General features: G+C 26.7%; 1 protein-coding gene across 1 annotated transcript in view; it reads left to right on the top strand.

Moving 5' to 3' along the window:
• LOC113555129 (atrial natriuretic peptide receptor 1) overlaps window positions 1–23,526 on the top strand; it is a 275,973-nt gene that overhangs the window by 221,065 nt on the left and 31,382 nt on the right. The gene's annotated exons all lie outside the window — the stretch shown is intronic.

Here is a 23,526-nt window from a genome sequence, read left to right as displayed (position 1 = left end):
GGATTGAGTCATTCATCAACGTCTGCTAGCTGTGTCGTAGAATGAGTTTATGTTCTGACTTTTTGTTTCATAAATTTTAACCGAAAAGTCATATAGAATAATTGTTCGAGATAATTAAACGTTAAAATTAATAATATATAACAAGACAACGACAATCGTAAAATGTGCGATAAAAAAAAAAAAAAAAATTTCAGCGCTAATTTATTTATTTGAAATAACGATCAAGATGAGTTATATTATAGATAGTCGAGTGATAGTATTCTGTATAGTAAATATCATGTAATTCAGAACGATACAAATTCACCTATTACGATTAAAGCAAATATAATAAACGCATTAAATATTTTAACGTTCAATATTCATCCGTCATAATTATTTGATATATTGTCTAACTATAAGAACCGTTATAATATAACATCGTTATAGTCTTTAAATCTATGTACAATATAAATATGAAGTTAAATCATTAACCAACCACTTTTCGTTTTGGAATAAATTATTATTCATATTGCATTGAAATGTAAAATATATCAAAATATTAATTTTATAATAATATGAACTGTATGAACACTAACCATATTGTAAAATTATGTCAAATACCAATCATGGTAAACAACAATACAGAATTTATGGTATTTTGTTCGTGGAATGTTTTTTACCGTTTACGATCCGTTGAGTAAACCACTGGGTTATTCTTTTTCGATGTCACTGCATTGTATTCGTTAAACAAAACATATATGTGTTGTGGCGTGTGTAAAAATGCCGCAGAGTATATTATATTGTCAAAAACGTACAGAACAAAATGATCGATAGACTTGAGTAAAAGAGTACCTCCCCCTAGTAATGATAGAAAACCGAGTTCGAATGTCATATATGCAATATGTATATTGGAAAAATGATAGGTGCAAAATAAATGATCAATAAATAGGCTTGAAAACTTCGGAAAAGTGTGGTTCGAGAATACCGAGAGCAAATATATATATACCTTCACACCCGCACATCTACAAGCTTTTGAATAACTGGCAAGGTTCCATAACAACAATGATCAAGTGTGCAACGTCCTTTTGTCACGGATAGCACCTTTGACAGAAGCAGGATTTCCTTTTCAGATCTCAATTCTCGTCAACACTTCTACGAAAATGACTGGAATATGCAATCGACTATACACCCTGATTACAATAAGCAATAATAAAAAATTATGTTTATTTGTTGTAATATTATTTTTTAATGACTACAAATAAATCACATTATGCCATAAAAATGTTTTCAAAAACATAACTATTTGTCGATTTAAAGATTATTCGCGGTTTAACGAAATGAAAACCTACATTCTACCGGAAAAAAAGAACCTATAATTTCGATTAGGTACTTGACATCCAAGTAATTGTGCCATATATTAAAGATATTTTCCCAACCACTTATAAATCGGGCCTTATTTTGTATTTTTGTTTTTTGTTTTTGCATGTCTGCTTACTAATTCAATTATCAGGTCAGTATTAAATTAAATAAAAAATAAATATTTCCATTGGAAAAAATAAATTCAAGAGTGTTGATTAATGTGGGTCGTCGAGAAAAAACCTTCCGTATCGAGTTGTATTAAAAAAAAAAAAAAAATAATAATAATAATAATAAACCAACCCCATTCCTAGTTTGAACTGCAGATACGCCAACTGTCATACTGAAAACGTTTCACACAATGCGTAACGTTAGAATTATTAATGTACTTTCAAACTTGTATAATATTATATTGTACGCACAGGTATACAGACGTCAATTATTATTATTGTTGTGGTCTCGCATACGATATTGTGCCGTCAACTTTGCAGGTATATCCATATACCACCGTCAAAACCATACGTGGAGACATGGTATTTGCATATTGGTCGACTTAAACTTCGGATAAAGTTCGTTGCGTTTAACTTGACGTATTGTTTAACTGTCGGATAATTCGATAATCGGCAAAATTCAACGGGATCGAAACATCACCATATGAATATTTAATACATGACAGACTATCCTCGTCAGGGTTACGTTTAAATCAACATAATCATTTGTGATCTAATTGGGCTGTAATTTATATATTGCACGCATTTATCATCCCGTATTTATTTATGAGAAGTAGAGTTGGAAATCACATTTCAGTGGGTTATTAAAATTAATTAATTATTTTGATTTCTATCATTTCAATTTATAATATTTGCATAAAAAATTAATTAAAATCGGATTAGTTGCATATATCATATTATTATCTAGAAAATATTATATGTTTAATTAATCACATTACTGTGCAATAATTATGTACATGAAATTAATAAAATTGTTAAAAATTTTCTCTCGTACTCTAATAAAAAATTGTAAATTATAGATAACATTTTATATTTAATTAAAACAATATTATTATAATAAAATTAAATATATTATGATACATGTTTCATTTGAATATACTAATATACTACTATAAATGGTTTTCAACGATAAAGTATTAATTAAGTGATGTTTCGAAGATATATAATATATTTATTATTCTATAGATGCATAGAGCAAAATAACTTTATTGAATGTAGATTCAAACTTTGCAGCAGAATCAAGGTAAAACTTTATTATTCAGGAGAAAGCTTTAGACTACAGATTGTTTTGAAAACAGTATATTCAATAAAATAATATATTATGGTAAAATCAAGTTGAAAGGAATTTTATTCTAATATAATATTCTCTCAGATTATATATCTTAATATATTAAACTAGTAATGTGAGCACTTTTCACAAGTTTGAAACAGAATACATTATTTTAAATAACAATAATTACTATAAATACTTTATTTTTCAGTTTTTTAGAAAATTCATGAAAATCCTAAATTCTTAAATACATTTTTTTTATCGTTTTAACAACTTTTATAGCTTTTTCAAATGGGTTTTTTTAATAACTAATTGCATGTTCCAGCCAATGTTTTAAATATACTGAAACTATTACCTCACTTAGCTATCAAAGGTCATACTTGTTAGCAATATTTAATAATCAACATTATAATGATCCCTAACTACCTATATTATAAAAAAAATTATAAATATTATAATTGGTATCATCCAAACAAACTTGTTACTGTAAACTAATTATTATTATTGCCAATTACTATTGTAATTAATGTAATATAATAAAACTAAATAATTATTTAAATTATAAATTATTGAACAACAAACCGGTGGGTAATAAATTTATTTTATTTTAATTGAAAATAAAATATGATAAAATCTTGTAGAATTTTAATTTTTTGAACATGACTCAAAAGACTAATGAGTTTTATCGATTTTATGCCCGTAAGAAAAACATTTTTAACCAATATAGTATACTAGTTCATTGTTTCCATTATATTTTCCGTAAATAAACAGCACGTATACTATTTATTGGTATAATAACTAGTAGAAGGTGAATAGTTTCCTATTAAATATTAATTCAACTATCGCGCTAAAATGCTTTTAAGTTTGAAACTGCATTAGTGATTTTGTTTATAACGGAGTTGGTATAACATAAACTTGGATTTAATCTCAGAGTTAATATTTATATATTAAACACCTATATTAGCCATATTTATTTATGTATACAGATAACACCTTTGTAGACTATGCATATTAATTAACATTTATCATAAATAATATAATGAAGTGGCTTAAAGTTATTTTTTGTTTATGCTGCTATTAGTATTATTATTAATCATGATTATCGATGACTGCAACTGAAAAAAATGATATTTTCTAATTAAAAAAAAAAAAATTCTCTAATCATGAGGCATTCAACCTTCCACAAAATAAATGCAACCATGTTTTCGAGCTAAACAATATGGTTAATACGTATCTTATATTCTCACTGACTGTTGAATATAGTACCGCATCGAACTATTTATTATACAATTTACTATAAACTGCCAACATTATTGTTTACACGAAAAAAATACGTCTTTATCTGCGTATATGGGACAGCGTTTTCCTGACCAACGCCATACCTAATAATCTTTAGCGTTCCGATAACCGACTAATTTGATTTCTCCAACCCTTAAATACAGTATGGTAGATACGTTCCAATCATTAATACGTGCCAAATAGAAAACGTACACAAATCTATGTAAATATTTGTAACTCGGTAATGGAAAAAACAAACTTAATCGAGATTTGAGTACATAGCAGGTATGCGCGTACACCGTATCTCCGCCAGAATCGTTTGCGTATAGCGACTTACTGTGTATACCTATGTAATATAATTATACGACCGAATACGGTTGCGGCGGCCGTGTCGTCAGTGGAAATAACTTTGAAACCAAACACAACCGAGCGTTTCCCCGTACGGGCAAAACGACGGTACACATTCGGCGTTTACCCGTAATCGCATCGTTGCCGTATAAATACTCGTACTGGCCATAACCTGACCTATAAATTCATGTTTACGGTTAATTAGTAGCAATACGCTTATTAAATTCGTATAAAAATGTTTCACCTCTCCCCTCGCCGATATATTTATTCAGTACTCATGACACGGTATAATAGACGTGGAACTCGTGCCCGCAATTATACATGTCATTATCGTGCACGCAGCACACGTCCAAATATTGTTATACATTATTAAACGATTATGTTTTCGTTTTTTGTTGTCTCGAATTCGTCAACGAGATTACGCTTTCCCAGATGTGTAATAATATATTCAATAACGAATAACGTATTAGTGATGTGTCGTTAAGGTTGTAAACTATAGCGAGCGATCGTGTTGGTAAAATGTATAATAACAATGCAAATAATAATACAAATAATTTATAAAATATATTAAGTATTCAAAGAAAATGAAACAGCACAAATTGCATTCTTTTATATCAGTCTTTAATTTTCAATTTCAGTAAACGTGATAAAATATTACATTTTTATACAATAACAAACACGTGTTCTCGGTTTTATGGTATTATTTAAATATTTATGTTATATTTCGGTTTATTATTAACGATTTTTTTGTGCTCATAATACTATACTGCAAAACGCATTGTTATGATTTAATTATAATATCATTTTCCCATTGAGTGCATTTTAAAATTGTATTCAGTAAAATACGATTTATTTATGTACGAGCTTTCAGATTTCGAAACTGTTAAAACATCGAATCATATTATCCTCCTTTTGTGGCTCGCCAAATAATTAAATAACTGACCGAAAAGCGTGTTGCAGCTGATCATCATAATAGTATTATAATATAAAAAAAATATCAAATAAACGTACAACAAAATTGCGTACGATATATAATAATATAATATATTAATAACATTTATATTATGCAGTACGTACGAAAAACGCGTTATTCGAGCTTCAAATGATTTACATCTGTGTATGTATTTTATTCGTATAGTAATACTATTTATAGTGCATTATATTTTGAATATTTTTGTTTTCATCCGATACAACTCATTTCCAAATATTTAAAATGAAATATGATATTATAATAGGTATTATATGACCAACCAATAGTAATAATTTTTGTTTGCCTATTAAATGTGTAATATATTGAATAAAAACACAATTGTTTTGTGCTATTGAAAATTAATCACCGTTCAGTTGATATGACTTGACAACATTAGAATGAATATTCATTAATATTTTATTTATTATATTATATTTAATAATTTTTAGAGTTTAAATCAGGTGGAAACTATATGAAACATTAATTTCAGTCGCTGACACGTATTTATAATAAGGTTCACAACGATTTACAAGAAAAAAAAAATATCGAGAGCATCGTTTTAGTATCTCTGTATGTACATGCGTCTTAAACTCGAATTCACTTTATTATCTAGTACATGTTTAGTTAAATTGTTAGGATTACAGAAAAATAAAAAATTGTTAAAACAAGAATCGGGTAGATCATAATACTGTTTTGATTTTTATACCTGTCATAAACGCAATAATATTCAATATCCTATAACAAAATAATGAAAATCATTAACATAATTAATGAAGTTAAATGTCACTTATGGATAACTCCTTAATTAACATCTTTTATGTATGTACTTACTCACAATATATAACCTTTTATGTATCTATAAATATTGTTTACTTAAAATAAAATAAAATTGTATTTTATTTGAAAGACATGCAATAGATCGTTGCATTAAAAAAATAATTTTCAGTGTTGATCGGTTTTTAGATCATACTCGCCTAAATATATTTATTTATTTAATATGCAATCATTGTACTGTTTTTCTTGACATGCTTTGGGATAAAAAAATAATCTCTCCAAAATATGACGATTCGAGACTTTTGGAGCTTTTCAGCTCAATAATTGTTTGCACAGATATAGATTTTTGTTTCAAAAAAATTATAATTTATTCTCATACCAATAATTAAACTACTCTCCTCAGTTTAAATCAAAAACGTATCAAGTAAATATTTATTTTTGATATTTGACTTATGCAAGTCTGCAAAGAGTTCACTGCGTTTCCGTGGGTGGTCCTCGCCGAATGCTTTATGGCCCGAACATTTTTCATTCCACCAGTCTTGGCGTTTTCCGGTCTGAGCGTTTTCTTTCCGGAAAAACCACTATTATATCTATATAAAAATACATGTATGCATTATGCATATATGTATTCTATTATACATTATAATAGAAAATATACAACGCCGACGACCACAACAAATACGTCGCATATTACCCTTGCATATACGCGTATGTTACGACAGTCATGTGGAATACCGCAATATATTATAATATAATAAGATGTGAACTATAAATACAAATATTAACATTGTTTTTTTTTTTTTAATCTGTTTTGTTTTTATTTCAAACTACATATTATACAAAATCGTTTTTATGAAAATATAACCAAATTTTTATTTTTTAACAATCGATACAACGTGTACCTTTTTATTTTATTATTTAAATGTATTCAACGTAATATTATTAATAACAATTAGCCATTCCATAGCGTTAAGATCGTATGATTAAAATGCCATTACTACATATTCTACGGCTAATATTTTTACGCTAAAAATTGAGTTAATTGCTTTAAGAGCGCTTCACGGTTGAGATACCATCATTTGTAATTAGTGTTTTTAGGCAATGTTATCGTGACTAGAATATTATATTATGCGTAATTTCGTAAAAAAAAAAATTAGTAATTCATTATTTAATATATGTGACCTATTAGCAGTTCAAAACAAGAGCAATAAAATACATTGTAGATAATATGATCAGTGCACTCGTGTCCATTTAAAAGTGCATACCTAAAGTTATAGATGTAGAAAAGCGGACTGACTTTGAAATTTTCATTGTCAATCAAAATCCCAATCACATATTTACAAACAAATTAATAATCCACGATATTATAAAAAAAAGTACAGTATTATTTTTAATCATACTAATAATAATAAATTATTTATTAAACATACTTTAAAATAATACTAACAAAAAAACATCATATTTCGCATTTAATTGTAATTAAAAATATTTATAAAATCGTGCTAACAATTATTATTTATGTACCTATTCTAATTTTAAATAATTTATAAATGACAATAAACGAATAATATTATATCTCATAACCAATGCTCCATAATGGCTTCAACACTATACACTATTTAATATAGGTACCCGCACAATATTAATACCGCACGCTGTTATAAAATCAATGAATTACGTAGCGTAACAAACGTAATGGATGAAACTGGTGTGAGGAAGTTAGCGATAAGATAGGTGCTGATCAGGGAAAATTGTTTTTGCGAGGTTGAAATGCTTTTTTTTTTTTCCGTTCTTTATAATATTTCAATTCGAGGGGTCGTCGTCGTACGGATCGAGTACCAAAATAGTTAAACGACGCGCCATAAGGTCTGAACGGACATTAACGGCATTCTTCTCCCCCCCCCACACTCACACACAACCTCTCACGACCAGAGACCTGATTTATTCATACGCCAACGATATTTTAATACTGTTTAAAATTCGATCGAATTTTGATATTGATATAGTATATTTGATAGCATGATTAGCGTGGAAGTCTTTACTAATACATTTTAAGTTGAATGATGCTTTTTAATAATATTATTAATATGAAGTTTAAAATTATGTTTTTTATCTAAAGTAAGACAGATAATTTAATTTGTTTAATAATAATATATAAGTATTAGTAGCTAGTAATATGAAACCAGTAAAACCTAAAAATGGAACATCATGTCTCTCTCTCCGTCAAATACTAATATTATCGCCAGGTGAAAAATGAAAAAAATGAATGTGTACACGTGGTCTATGTAGCCACTTACAGCATATATTGTCGATCCACAAAAAATATCAATTAAAACTTAATTATGAACTCTAAGTAGATTTAAACAAAATATTCTGGATTTACACTAACGCAATTCAATACTAATACTTCTTAATTAGATAATATCATATTAAACCAACGGACAGTAAATTATATTCTTTTATTTTATTATGAATACATCATCTTATAATTTTGGCCCTTCATCCGTGCTTGAAATAAGATTATCGTCTTTATAACACCACTGCTGTTTAACATTCTCACCACAACCAGCCGATGAACACTACATTTTTTTACATTTAATCATTCAAACGATATATTGTATAATACACAACTTAATAATATATAGATATACCTATAAACAATACAATTAAAATGTTTCTATCTATTGCTAAAAGTATACATTTCGTATCGTTTTTCATTCAATACCGAATAAAAAAATATTTAAAAATGATCTACAATAAATAAATATCGTTCATTTTTACATATCAAACAAACAATTTTTAAATAGCTATTATATTTAACTACAAAACACCTAGATAGAAAATAATAAATTATGGTCCAGATGAATTTTGATTTTCAATTGAGGATCAAATTCTCTAAATGAGAATGCTCCTGCTGACCACATTATAGTTTAATAAATATTTCAATATTATAAATACAGATGTAATGATTTATTTTTTATCGTTTATAACTAGGCAATGTAATTTATTATTTTGCATTTTTATTACTTTTGTAACAATGGATACAATTTTATAAAAAAAAAATAATAAAATAATAAAATTAAATATTATCTTTTTGCTTTGTTATACTTTTATTTTTATTATTTGTTATGATTTTATGAATCAGACAAATATGACGCTGTCGCCACCTATAATACGGTTTATCAAACAAAATTGTTATTGACACGTGAAGACACTTAGCTATATATTTACATACATGCAATTTGACAAATAATTAATAAGAATAACAATATATTCAATGCTAAAAAAAAATTTTAAAAACATTTTTTAGTACATAAAAAAAAATTTCTATTTTAAATCGTATTTTTAATACATTTTTATTGTTTTTAGAGCATTTATATCCATTCTCTATTTATAACTATTTATTCGTTTTTATCACACAACAATGATATTATTTTCATAACATCTACCAAATTAGACTGTAATATTAATGGCAAGTTTTGGTTTTAAAAAATTTTTTCTATGTTTAAAATATTGCCTATTTATATAATATGTTAAACAAAAAAATATATTTTTCGATTTAAAATAATGATATTGTCAGTTAACTATTGAGTTACAAATGTCTTTAAACCAATTTCGGTAACCACAAACAAAATTGCCTGTCAATATGTATAATATTAATAAGTTATTATTTTGTAACTAATACAAAACTACTTAAGAACTAATATATTTTAATTTCGTAGTGAGTGCTATAAAATCAAATCAAACTCTAATGATTAAAATAAAAAGTTTTACATTGATCTATATTTTATTAATTTTCAATAGCCATGATTTTACGTTATCATTTATCTTATGACCATACATAATATTAATGTTCATGTAGTTTATTTTATTAATTATAAATAAATCGATCCTTTTTCCGACTATAAAACTGACATAAATGTGCAGACAGGCCGTTATAATATAATAATATTCATTTCGATTTCAATTGTATGTACGCAAGACCCTAGCGATTTCACTTGAATATAATACATAAATATATAAAAACACTACCACTGGACGTGTGCGACCTCCATTTACATTTTTCCACTTACCTATGAGCACACCAATATAACATAAGGACAAACTAGATGATTTTTTTCAAAAATGGACGGCTATTTTTTTTAGGTAAACGAGCCAAACAGTTAACTGTGTAATATCTAATAACATGCAGAGTGGTTTTTCTTCAAAAATGATTTTATCCTAATTCTGATTTTTGAAATATCCTTTAGGATTATATTTTCAAATATTTAGACTTCATATAACATTCAAGAAATGTTTGTATTGCACAAACATCGTTTTTTGTTAAATAAATACCGACCTTTTTTCTTCGAATTACGATTTTTTTTTTACGGCATAATATAATTGTTATTAAAAATATTAAATATAAAAATTCTAACTAGCAGTTTCTCAGTTATTAAAATCTATTACAATTTAATTTACTTAAAGTCTAATATAACTTTTACAATTTCAAAACGTTAATTGATAATTAATATCTATAATTTTACGAGTATTATATTATATTACCAATCCTACTGTTATTGAACTATTATCCTTTTTACACAAAGTTAAGTAATTCAAAAATTAATAGTTCAAACCTCAACTTAGATATTTAACAAGTTAAACAAAGTCATCTGCTTAATAACTAACAACAAAACGTGGTCATTCTCATTGGACAAACAAGGAGTTGGAACACTCTTTAAATGGTATAAAAATCTATTTTAAAATCTGATGGTTAAATATAATTAAAAATTCAAATAATCAGATTCTGAATAAATTAATTATTGAAAGAAAAATGGAGTGTTTGCGTGCTTAACAAATCACTATTTAGTAAAAATAAGACTAGCAATAATTTGTTCTAAGTAAATTAATTAGTTAATATATTTCATGCCATAAATATTTATCGTTAAGAGAAATTTTGAGATAATTCTTATAAATATTAATTAAATTTAAAAAAATAAATAAATAGCATATCATACTATCCCTTTATAATTGTTAATAGGTATTTATAATAGGGTTGAGTTGGTATCGCTTTCGTCAAGTTTAACGTAAATTATTCTGTTTTTGTTGTAAATTTAACACTTTGAAAATGGTAAATAATAAATAGGTTCAATATTTAAAAAATACACTGTATCATCAGTATAATTCTACTAATATATTATAAGCAAGTAAAATAAAGCCGGATGAGTAAAAACTTTTGTATATAATATGCAATACATGAAGTTAAATTTGGTTCTCGGGTAATTTTGAATATTATTAACACACCCGCAATCCCTCTGACCTATAATATGTAGACCAAATTTTACATAGTTTCCAGGTTCTCGATAAACACACATAACCCCTCGTCAAGTATATATATTTTGAAATGAATAAGACAAATACAATATCTTTATCATGGTTCACAAATCTATATTAAGCCACTGTGTAATATGTGAACAGGCCATATTTCACCCGTGCGAGTCGCATAATACTTTAAAGCTGGCTGATATTCTGATGGTCAATTTGTATGAAATAGTACAAAAAAAAGGTGAAATATTTACGTGATCATGAATCATATCCAATCCCGATCGTTGATTCTCCTCGAACGTACTAATACCCCATTTGACACATTTAATATCGAACAAAAACTAAAAACGGTTTAAACCTTTAAACAATGTAATGTAATATTTTATATACTGCGTAAATCTTCTTGGAACTAAAAAAATAAAATAAAAATACCATAGTAATTTTTAAAGCCGAATAAAACCTTTATTTCAATGAATACATGAATGTTTAGTATAAAAGTGTATTATTTATTATAGTAAACACCCAGATTTGAGTGATATTATATTACACGTATTTTATTTGCAGACATAATTTCAAATTACATTAATTTTTATTTTACTATTTATTACAAGATAATGCATTATTATTAAATATAAAAAATTACGTGGTGTATTTGCATCATAAGACAACCTTGGAGAATTCCGGAACCATCTCTACAATAACTGTATAACTGCAATACATACAAAATAAGATTTTTTATAATATAATTCTGCAAAATGGCATTACAGATATACATGAAATAATTTAATGATATTAATATTATACATCCATTTCATATAAATATGCTATATGATGATTAATAAATATTAATAGCATCGTGAACATGAATATTTTTAGTACGAGTGAATTATTTTCGTTTAGAACGTCGAACGCAAAAACAAAAAACAAAAAACAGTTATTCGATATGAATTTAAAAAAAAAAAAAAGTAACCTGTGCATGAATTTATTTCATAAATTATTTTTACGAATAATATAAAACAACAAAATATTCAACGATACACACAGGCTCTCCGAATACGTATTCTACAATTCTATTTATTACCTTCTTGTAAAGGCCCCTATCGGAATTACCATAAATTCAATTTTTTCCGTTGGGGAAATGGAATAGTTACAATACTGCCTTACATTATGATTAACGACAAACTCGATTTTTTTTTTTTTTTTTACGCGCAATAAAGAGATGGGAAAAAAAACACGAATAACTTTAATTTTTAGTAGAGTTATATTTTGTTACTCTGTGGATTCATTTTAAACGAAAGAATCAAAACCATCTAGATCAGTTGTTATTATTATTATTTTCTTTATAACAGAGCATTCAGCCAAATATTTTCATTTAAAATGATAAATGTTTTGAGAGATATTTTAAAACTGTACAAATTAAAAACCGCAAGTATAAAAACTATTCTAGTAAATAAAAAATTACCAAGATTTTTAATAACACGTGAAAATAAATCACGTAAATTAAATACATAAAAGTATTTTTCATTTAATGTAAAAATACGCTCCTATCTGCAATCATATACCATCATATCAGTTGAAAAATGTAACTTTACAAAAATATTGAATTACACTATCCTATCCATAAGTCTTGAAAATAAAAATGTAAAAATAAGATATTCGGTTATTTTTTCTATAAGACCGTACAACGAAGAAAACGAGTAGAATTGAAAAATGTCAATTCGACAGACATCCTTTTATACCTATATACTTTACATCGCTTTTACATTAAATTTATGCATACGATATAATGATAATTTACGAATATCGAATAGCAAAATAATATTACACGACTAGGTAGTTGTTTTTTAAATGGTTTTGTAGAATTAAAAAAAAAAATGTAACTCTATCGCAGAAAATGCAAATTAAATTGTTCAATAAGTTTGAAGCGCCTTTAACCATGTATATTATGTAAATAAAAATATATTATACATATATTTGTATATATGTGTGTGTGTTTATGTATATATATATAATATAAATTACCAATTATTAATTACAATGTTTATACTTCATACCAATGAAAAGTAATTTTAAAATCGTCATAAAAAAAAATACTTATAACATGGACACTGTTAGTTATATTTGACCGTTATTTCTGATACAGACTATGTAGCACAATATTATTTGTTTAGATGACAGCGCTCTTTGAAACTGAGTCGTCAGTGACTTTCAGCCGCAAAGTCTGGCTAATTTAAAATATATTTGCAAAGCCGTCATCCGCAACTGATTTTTTTTTTTTTTTTTTACTTGCATCGATCGCAGCGTGATGTCATATTTTCTACAAAACGTCTCTTACGGGTTTTCTCTTACATACGATTTCGTGTATTATATTTATCATACACACGAACCACCGGGGAAATAAAACGATCTGCTTTCGTACTATATATATTATATTATTATGTATACCAGCAAGTAAGTATTTATGAGATGGAAAAAAATAACGAGAGTTACAGAGTTAAGTTAGGTGAGTCGGTCATGGATCGCTGATTGCGCAACAATAGTAATAGTACTACGTTTAAAAACAATGAGAAATCACCATCGTATACGAAAAAAGATCCCGATTTAAACAGCACAATCAACCAAAATTCGACTTGCAGACGATAACATTTAAATATTCTTCAATCGTGTGTTTCTTGACAAATATATTAATTAATAAATTACTTTACTTAGTTTGTGTAAAACCAATAGACATTAAAATAGTGTTCAGTTAGAGATTTTAATACAATTTTCCGTTTGTAAAAAATGAGGATCTTTTTTAAATATTAATTTTGAAATTATTCAAAAGTATTATAAATAATATATTCATTCAATCATCAAACCTATTAAATGTTCTCATAATATAATATTACATAATACTTAAATGTTAATCTAGAAATAGCATAGTTACAAATATGTTTTTGTCAAAGTACATGAATAATTAAAAATATACATCATATTATGTTATCTCAACTTTTAACATGACCAAAACTTACACAATTAATTTAAAATATACTGCATAAACTGTAAATTTATGAAAATGTCCATATAATATTTATGAAAAACAAGAGTATAAAATATTACATCCAACAAAATCTATTAAAAAATATTAAAATCAGCTATTAAATTCAAATAGCTATCCGGAAAAAACCAAAATATAAAATTTAGATTACAATAATGTGTTGATTGATAATTGTTTTCAGTTTTATTATATCTATTAAATAATATTTCAATCAAACGTCGACGGAAATCCGTGTTAGTGACGGTGACGATGAAATCGACGTAGACCGATTATTATTATTTAACGCCAATTCACCGCCGTTGGCAGGCGAGAAGCTGTGCGGTTATACGTATAATATAACAGCTTACAACGATTTCAGAATTTCAGTGGACACAGAGTGTATAGTAGAAATAATTAAAAGAAACGTCTGCCGAGCACTAAACGCGAGATCTACGCCAGAAACGCGTGTGAACCGTGTGTGTGTGTGTGTGTGCTCTTTCTGCTGAAAAACAAATCGATTTCTTGCGGGATTCACGCTGCAAAACTGCCGTCGCCGTGTATGTTTATGTTTATGTGTGTGTGTGTGTGTGGGCTCGAGTTATTATCGAGGTTGCACGTAAAAGTCCTCTAGATGAGGATATAATGTATATATACATACATACGCAGGAAGGTCGGGACGAAGTTGGGACACGGAGAGCTTTTCAGAACAGTGACGCGGGCGGGTAGAAACAGTAATAATAATAGTAATATATTATATGGATTGCACAACACGGCGTTCGGTGACGGCGGCAGGTGCCTGTGCTGCCTGCATCGGTGCCAGTCGCTTCTGTAGTTCTTAGATTAAAACGTTAGTGTAATTCCCGAACATTAGGTGTATGGGTATACAACTATAGTGCGGTGCGTGCTGTGTACAGGTGTATATGGATCGTGACAGACGATATTATTATTGCAGTGTGCAGATTAACCGCGTGGATATTGTGCGTACGACCTACGAACCGATTGTTTTCCCGAGTTAATTACATTTCACGGAATAAAATAATACAACACCTGTGTATATGTAACGCGTGTAATATAGTGTCCGAGCTGCGGAAATTATTTGACCGGATTATACCGACATCGGATGACTGCGGTGAATCGACAGTACCCATACAATTTTCTTATGAAATATAATAATAATAATAAAAAAAAACAGCTTCACATAGAAATTTAATAACGACGAACCTAAACGATATGGTTCGCTTTAAGTTTCATTATATTCGAACAAAAACCGAAATTATAGAATTGAGTGGTTCGAAGAGATAAAAATGAATTGAATAAAAAAAAAAAGGTCATACAAATGCGTAATCGTTAATCCATTCGAGATTTTAAGAATAATAATATGACATCGTAGTGCAATTTTCATTGTTCGTTTTAAAATACCGTGAAATAACGGCTTAACAATGCCTTTCAATTTCAGTAAACAATAGTACCTATCATGCGTTCATCTCATAACTCGACGGCTTATTTTTCTAGATCATCTCTGCTATACTACTCCTTAAATCTATTAAAGCTGATTTTGTTTTTTTGTATATAATATATTCGTTCGACCTTATCGGGTTATGCATATATTATTATTATAGTTAGGCTACAAACTAGTATGTTTGAATTTTATCGGAATGATCGTTTTGAAACAAATTTATACTTCAATGTTATTAGTTTGTCAGGCGACCATAGACATTTCTTAAACAGCTAATGTGTTGTTATTGATATAACAATAAATTGACAGGACGATAAAAATTAAGATAAAGCATTATTGTTGTTAAATTGTGAGTTTAACGATCGAGGTGAGTGAAAATTATATGGTTTCTATTTCTAATTCTAAAATACACCGTTACTACGAACAATTAATAGTATGTATTTCTCAACTATAAATTTTAAATATTCTTAAAATTAAATTAAACAAATACTGGGTTTTACAGGTCATAATACATGAAACAATATTTTACCTTGAGATTTTTCTCTTTGAAGATTATATAATATTATAATATTATTACGTATTAGAAAAGTATATTGCCTATGTTGTTCATATTATAAGAAAAAGTTCGTGCGTAGTAAAAATAAAGTTTATATTTATATCGTGTACGTAAGAAAAAATAAAAACGTTATGATAACCATTTGCAGAAATGGCCTTTGCCGCCCTCACATTTATTATACTAAAACGTTACCGATAATATATTATGGTGGTAATGAAAGTTCGTGGGTGGTGACTTTTTTTACACTCACGTTCCATTGTGATTTATTATACTCGAGCCACCAAAAAAAAATAAATAAATAAATAAATAAAAAACATTTAGCGCCACAATTTTTAGGCTTATGATATCACACACCGATACGGTTGGACTTCATAGTATTACCGTAGCTTTACGCCAGACAGGTAGGTTTAGACGCCCCATATAGGTATTGATATTATAAACAAACGTAGTGCAAATATTTGATTTAAAAAAATATTGCAGCCTTTTCGGAACGACATTTTATAGACCGCCATGTCAATGATTTCAAACATTTACGAATGCCGTGAATATACGTATATTTTATGAGTCGTATTTTTATATACGTGTCACACACGCCTTTTTTTGCACAATTGCATAATAATTGTAGTTAACACCGTGCAATACATTTATTCGGCTGTTTAAGTTATAGTAAACAAGAATTATAATATTATGCATGTGTTATATTCATATTTTATTTTTAACGACCCATTTTATTCCAAGAAATCGCAGTTTTTATATTTGTTTTTAAATTACTATTAATGTCGAACCAACAAATTAACCAAATAATCATTTAACATCACAACATACCGAATGAAAATACGTCTTATTCGTGTAATATATACATTTAATGTATAAGATAAGAAAGTCATCATAATTTATTATTATTTCGTTTTATATTAAAAATAACATATTATAATCGCCATGCCGTTTTTCACTTCTTTTTTAAATCGCTTTCGGTTAACATTTTAAAATGTTTATTTCCATATTTTTCTGATTCTTCTCTTCAGGCATAGTTTCATTGTGCTTCAAAAAATATTGCTAAGTTATGGTTTTTATTTTTTTTAATACCAAACTTAAAAAGTTTATACAATAGAATTCCTTTTTCACAAAACTTAACGTAAAGTGTTTTTTTTTTTTAATAATTTTTACAACCCTTTGGTAGTTTAACCAGTCAATTATTCCAAGATAGGCATTTGTTATATACGCATAGTATAACGCCTTCTGCAGCTTTTTCCAACCAGAAAAAAACGCAAGTACTATAATATCGCACCCAGTTAATTTTCTTTTTTGTTCTTTGGTTTTTTTTTTCTTTCTGTCCATTTAAAATAACTACAATATGCTATATACAAACCCGTTCTTTTCAAGAGGAATTGCACACGAATCGAACTGTTTAACTTTGTTAATCGGGTTTTGAACTTTTTGATTCAAACTCATTCTACATCCTCACCCCGTTACACTGTTAGTCATTGCAGAAAGTTTGAAATGGTCAAATCGGCAACTTCAGGCTGACTTTAGCATAATTCAAATAACCGTAAATAATTATCATCTTGTAAGATGATATAATGCTTATAAGTTTAATTTGGTATTTATTTATTATATGTATAATAAACGATACTTTTTGAAAATAATAATGGAAAACGACTATATTTTACTATAATATTTGGTTATTATTTTCATTTGTCGTTTTTAAAATAATTTTCTATAATTATGTGAAAATAATAACAAAAAAAAAAAATTAAATAAAATGAAAATAGTCCATCATTTCTAATTTCTTTTACCTACACACAATTTTTGGTTAGTTGTAAATATTCGTAACTAAAATTTTAATTTGTTTAGATCATATTTATAGTGCATCAAATTTGGAAATTATTGTCTAACTATATTTCATTTTATAAACTTAAAATTAATGTTCTCGTTTTTTAAACTTAACATATAATACATGATAAAGTTTTTTTAATGGATTTTCCAAAATATCAATTAATTTGATTAAATTAATTGCTAAACTATTGTTGCAACACACTTAAATGAAATTCATTACCGTTGATAAGTATTTTTTATACATTTTAACAATATTTGTTCCTAATTTTCGTAATGGATTCCCAGCAAAATCTTTTTGATTAAAAACACGAACACTAGGCTTATTAAATAAAACACTTACGATTTTTGTAAATACCATGCTCGTGATGCACGTGCTACTGACATTTAATTGTTATAATCAATTAGGCAGGTCAAGATAAACGCCGATTAATCTTGACATTTGAAATATAATGTCCGTATCCATCCGTCAGAGAAACTAAAATAGAATCCTTTGCCAATTACGTTTCTAGGCTTATTCATAAAAATCTGTAAGTAAAGTCAAAATAAACGAGTAGAAAAAAATCTTAAATTGCTTTTGATTGCATATGAACTATTTACTAAAGTTACTTTATTTATTAACATAAATTATTTTAAAATCCCTCAAACAGTTTTTTTAAACAGACATTTTCTAAAAATGTTAAATTTATTTTTAAAATATATATTATATAACTACAAAAAATCCAATACACATAAATAAAATTAACATAAATTATTTATAATGTACGACTAACGGACTAACATTATCCCTTACGCAATATTAAAAAAAAAAACTGATGCATATTATAATAACTTTATTATAAGCATAAGTTTATAATTTGAGGCATGATTATTACACTATTACAAAACACAAGAAATTATATTTAAGTGACTGAACAGTATTTATAATTAAATAAATTTATTTAATAATCCCATTTTGTAAAAACAAATATTATAACTCATAATATTTTATTTTCCTCGCAATTTTAAAACGTATTTACAGAATAAGAGGCAGACAGATATAGCATCACAATACACGTGCCTTCATAATTCTTTCTAAATAAAACTTTCGGAACTCTGTTTTGACATTTGTGAGACCGTAAAAGCATAACCTTGTTAAACACAACCGCAAATAGGTATATGTGCAAAATTAAACTACTTTCATACTTTTTAACAATGCATACATTTATTCAAAAACAATGTGTAAAAAGTAAATATTTTTGTTTTGTTTGTAAACAAACAAATGCCATAATAGATTAGGCAAAATAAATACTGTAAATAATAGTACAAAATATATAATAATTAAATATTTTATAACTGCAAAAAACTATAAAACAATTAATAAATGAACATTATATATTGATAATAAAATATATTTTTTTAAAACAATTACAAATATTAAGCATTTAATTTGTATCACTTGAACATATATCTTATGAATATTACGTTTCCCTGTTGAGTAATTCAAGATGTTCATGAAAAATATTAATTAAATAAATAAAATATATTTAAATATTTACTTGATTTGATTTGAAAGTAAAATAACAATATCAATGAAAACATTCAAGTTCATTAAATTGTTCTTTAAAAAAAAAAAAAAATACACCTTGATGTTTATTCAGGGATCGAGCATTACTGTTCTGTTATTTGTATTAGCCTATCTGGATGGAATTGAAATTCGAAATTAAATTGTATTATTCATTTCCGATAATTCATTAGTAAATTAAAATTCTGAAAAATAATTGTTTAACAATTATTTTAATATGTAAAAACAAAAAAGTTATTTTCGAAATGGAAAATTACATTTAAAATTTACCTATCGCATATAGTCAAATCTTGTTTTCTTTTTAAAAATATAAGATACTTAAATAATGTTTTTATAGTTGGTTTGATTTATTTTAATATTTCAAAACAACCATCGAATTATAATTATAATATTCTAAAGTCAAACTTAAAATAAAATAATAATCACCTAATATATTAATAAAATTAGGTTAATAATAATAAAAAAAAAACATTTTACGTATATTAAAAATGAAATATATTTAAAAGAATTGAATATTTGAAAAGTATGATTATGAAAAAATCATATAATTGTATTTGTAAACATTATTTTTTCTTTATTAATAATATTCAGCATAATAAGCTATTTATAATTATATAGTTCATTCAATATCTGTGCACTATACAACTAAAATTCATCACTACAGATTCACAAAATTTGTTTACATTTTTTGAAAATGTTATTGTGTTTAAAAGTTTGATAAAATTTATGACACGCATTAAAGGATCCGATATTTTTATAAACTCTTTTTCTCCAATTATAATCGCTTTATTGCAATACATTTATTTTATAGTAGTTGGAAATTTAAAATTAAAAACTTAAATAAGTTATATTCGTAAATTATTGTAACTTACATAACTTTGAAAAATAAATATTTTCTAATCATAGGTAATCATATCTAAAATTGTTTACAACCGCTAATGATCATAATAATGGTATTCAATAGGTACCTACAATAATTTTCCAATAGTTCTTATTTCATTACAACTACCGATGTCGTAAAAATAACGAAAATCTCTACATGACACTTCCGTGGCGATAACTAAAATCAGTTACTGAACCGTATCGTTCATCGCCAAAACCATTGTAAAGGTTTCGAATAAAATAAACGAGTCAATTTGTTGGTATCGTTAGCCAATAAAATGTCATCTAAAAAAAGACAAAACAGTGATCCGAACAACTGCTTTTGATTTAGTAGTGGAACACGTCGAAAAAAACCAATCACAATATATTGATTATGTTTTATTTTTTCGTTAAAAAAAAAATATATATATATACTGAAAAAAATAACATAGTGTTCTCCCCGAATGCTTGTCATCCACTGATGATAACACTGTACATAGTACGTACACACTCGCATAACGATCATTATAGATGTATGTGCCAGATATATTTGCTATACACTGTGCTATGTTAATTTGATTAACACATACATAATTCATTTTCATCATATGTAATTAATTTCAAATAGAACACGTTAGAATTTTATCACGTTATTCTGGTGTGCGATAATAATATTATAATATTACCTATCCCATCGAGTGTGATGATAATAACAATATGACCATCGCGGAATACACGGCAATATTATCATTCACAGTAAGACGGCATTCCGGTTATGCAAAATAAGAGCACTGATGCGAGGCGGGTCGAAAACGGCGTACCTACACCGAGTGTCTCGTTATAGTCGTTAATAATCATTGTATTGTGCGCATCATCTTTTATACGGGGTATAGGAAATAATGACTGTCAAACATAGGCGAATAAATAGTACGTAGTAAATTTTAGGAGCTTTTTTTGCCCATTAATGTTGATTAATTTTTTTTTACCTACAAAATTAACGACAATCCTATTGCAATATCTAAATAAAAAAATATAAATATAATTAATAATATATTAGATGCAAGTTCTTACATAAATATGTGATAACGTCTGTCAGTTCGTTTTTTCACACTGTATAAAATGTCTGCATATTATCGTTGTTAACCCTCGTGATAATGTTATTAGTATCGTCGTGCTAGTGATTCATTATTCACAAAACGTGATTTAACTATTATTGTATTTCATACATTATTATTACACGTCTATATAACAGCTATATACAACTGTTACAGTGCTATAGGCTTATATTATATTATAGTTTACTAAACCCATCATCCACATCAACACACTTATATTATCTCCACTTTTATGATTATTTCCACTCATTACTGCCATAACGTAATGCAACACACGTCTTTTATGATAATAATAATAATTTACTGTATCGTCCGAGCATCTCACCCCTGTTTTAGCAGAACGCTGTCCAGGTCAATTCGGATAAAACCAACCACTCCAGGACAAAAAAAGACAACACTAAATGCATAATAAAGAATATTTTATACTATCCCATCCGTCATTCGGTCTAATTAGTTTTGATTGATTGCTTGACGTTTGATTATCACATGTGTTTAACATACATGTAGCGTAAGCCTCTCATAGAACAACTTAATTTTTATGGCTTTAAAATCTAGTTTTTTAATGCATAAATCCTGAATTATGTATGGAGTATGGACACGATAAGACTAGAAACTATTATTATTATTTTACAGAATAACTATATCAAATATTTTTTAAATATTCCGAAACTCAATGAATCACTTTTGCGTTGACATCCAATAACTAAAAAATTTTAAACACGATATTAGACGATAAATATTCACTCGAGTGAGAGTAAAATCGTAACAGCATTTCAATTTTTAAACGAATAATAACATAAAAATTCATAACATTATCGTTATTTCTTTATTTTATAATTATTTGAACAACATTTAGTATATTTTTGAATAAATAATTATTATTTAAAAAAGTTTTATTTTAGCAATTGTTATCCGGTAAAAAATGATAGCTCGTAACTAGCTTATCATGCTTATGTATAACATTATAAAAAAAAAATTGACATGATATTTTTTAATTAAAGATTTGTTGGTTCTTATTACATTTACTTAGATAAACTTAATACTGGTAAACACATGTTGTTTCCGTTGGTGTAATCACAATAATCTCCACTTTACATAATCAACATAAACGAATCAAAATTAACTTTTAATTTAAAGTCATGTTCGGTATTAATAAAATTCAACATACAGATGTAATTACCGATGGTGTGATAATAAAACGCGTTGAAATTGTAGTAATAGTTATGAGTTATAAACATTAAACTACAACTATCATTATTTTCATTGTAATTTATGTAAAGTAAACGTTAAATATATGTTATATTTCGTAATTATCGAAACTCGCACTTTTGTGCTTGTTCACGGCCCATAACTGGAGTTCATTAGCCACTACGTGCTTTGTTTTATGACATAAAATACGCTAGTTTCGCCGTGTTAGGTTATCACCAGATGTTGTACAAGAGCAATGACAAACATTTTAATATGTAAATCAAAACATGGCTATAGAAACTTTGCTACAATCTTCTACACAAGGATAACCCTAAAAATATATATAATATTGTTGTTCTGATACCATAATATTATACATTTTACTTGAATGATATTCAAAAACAAAAAGTATAAATATAAAATAAAATGTTTCATTTCATTTTTAATCAATTTACTTTTTTTTCAATAAATAGTTACTATAGTGTTTTGTAACTACCCGTGTATTTTCTCTCCAGAAACATTTATTTAGATTTAAATATAATACAACTATATTTGTTTGTTAGTTATTTAAATTTTAAATAAACTTTTATAAATATTATCTAAAGTTGATAATTGGACTGTTTTGGTTATGAAACATCGATATTTGA

The sequence above is a fragment of the Rhopalosiphum maidis genome, chromosome 2 (assembly GCF_003676215.2).
Source record: "Rhopalosiphum maidis isolate BTI-1 chromosome 2, ASM367621v3, whole genome shotgun sequence".
NCBI classification, from domain to species: domain Eukaryota; kingdom Metazoa; phylum Arthropoda; class Insecta; order Hemiptera; family Aphididae; genus Rhopalosiphum; species Rhopalosiphum maidis.
The sequence above is the reverse complement of the archived record's forward strand: the minus strand, read 5'-3'. Positions and strand labels throughout refer to the sequence as shown.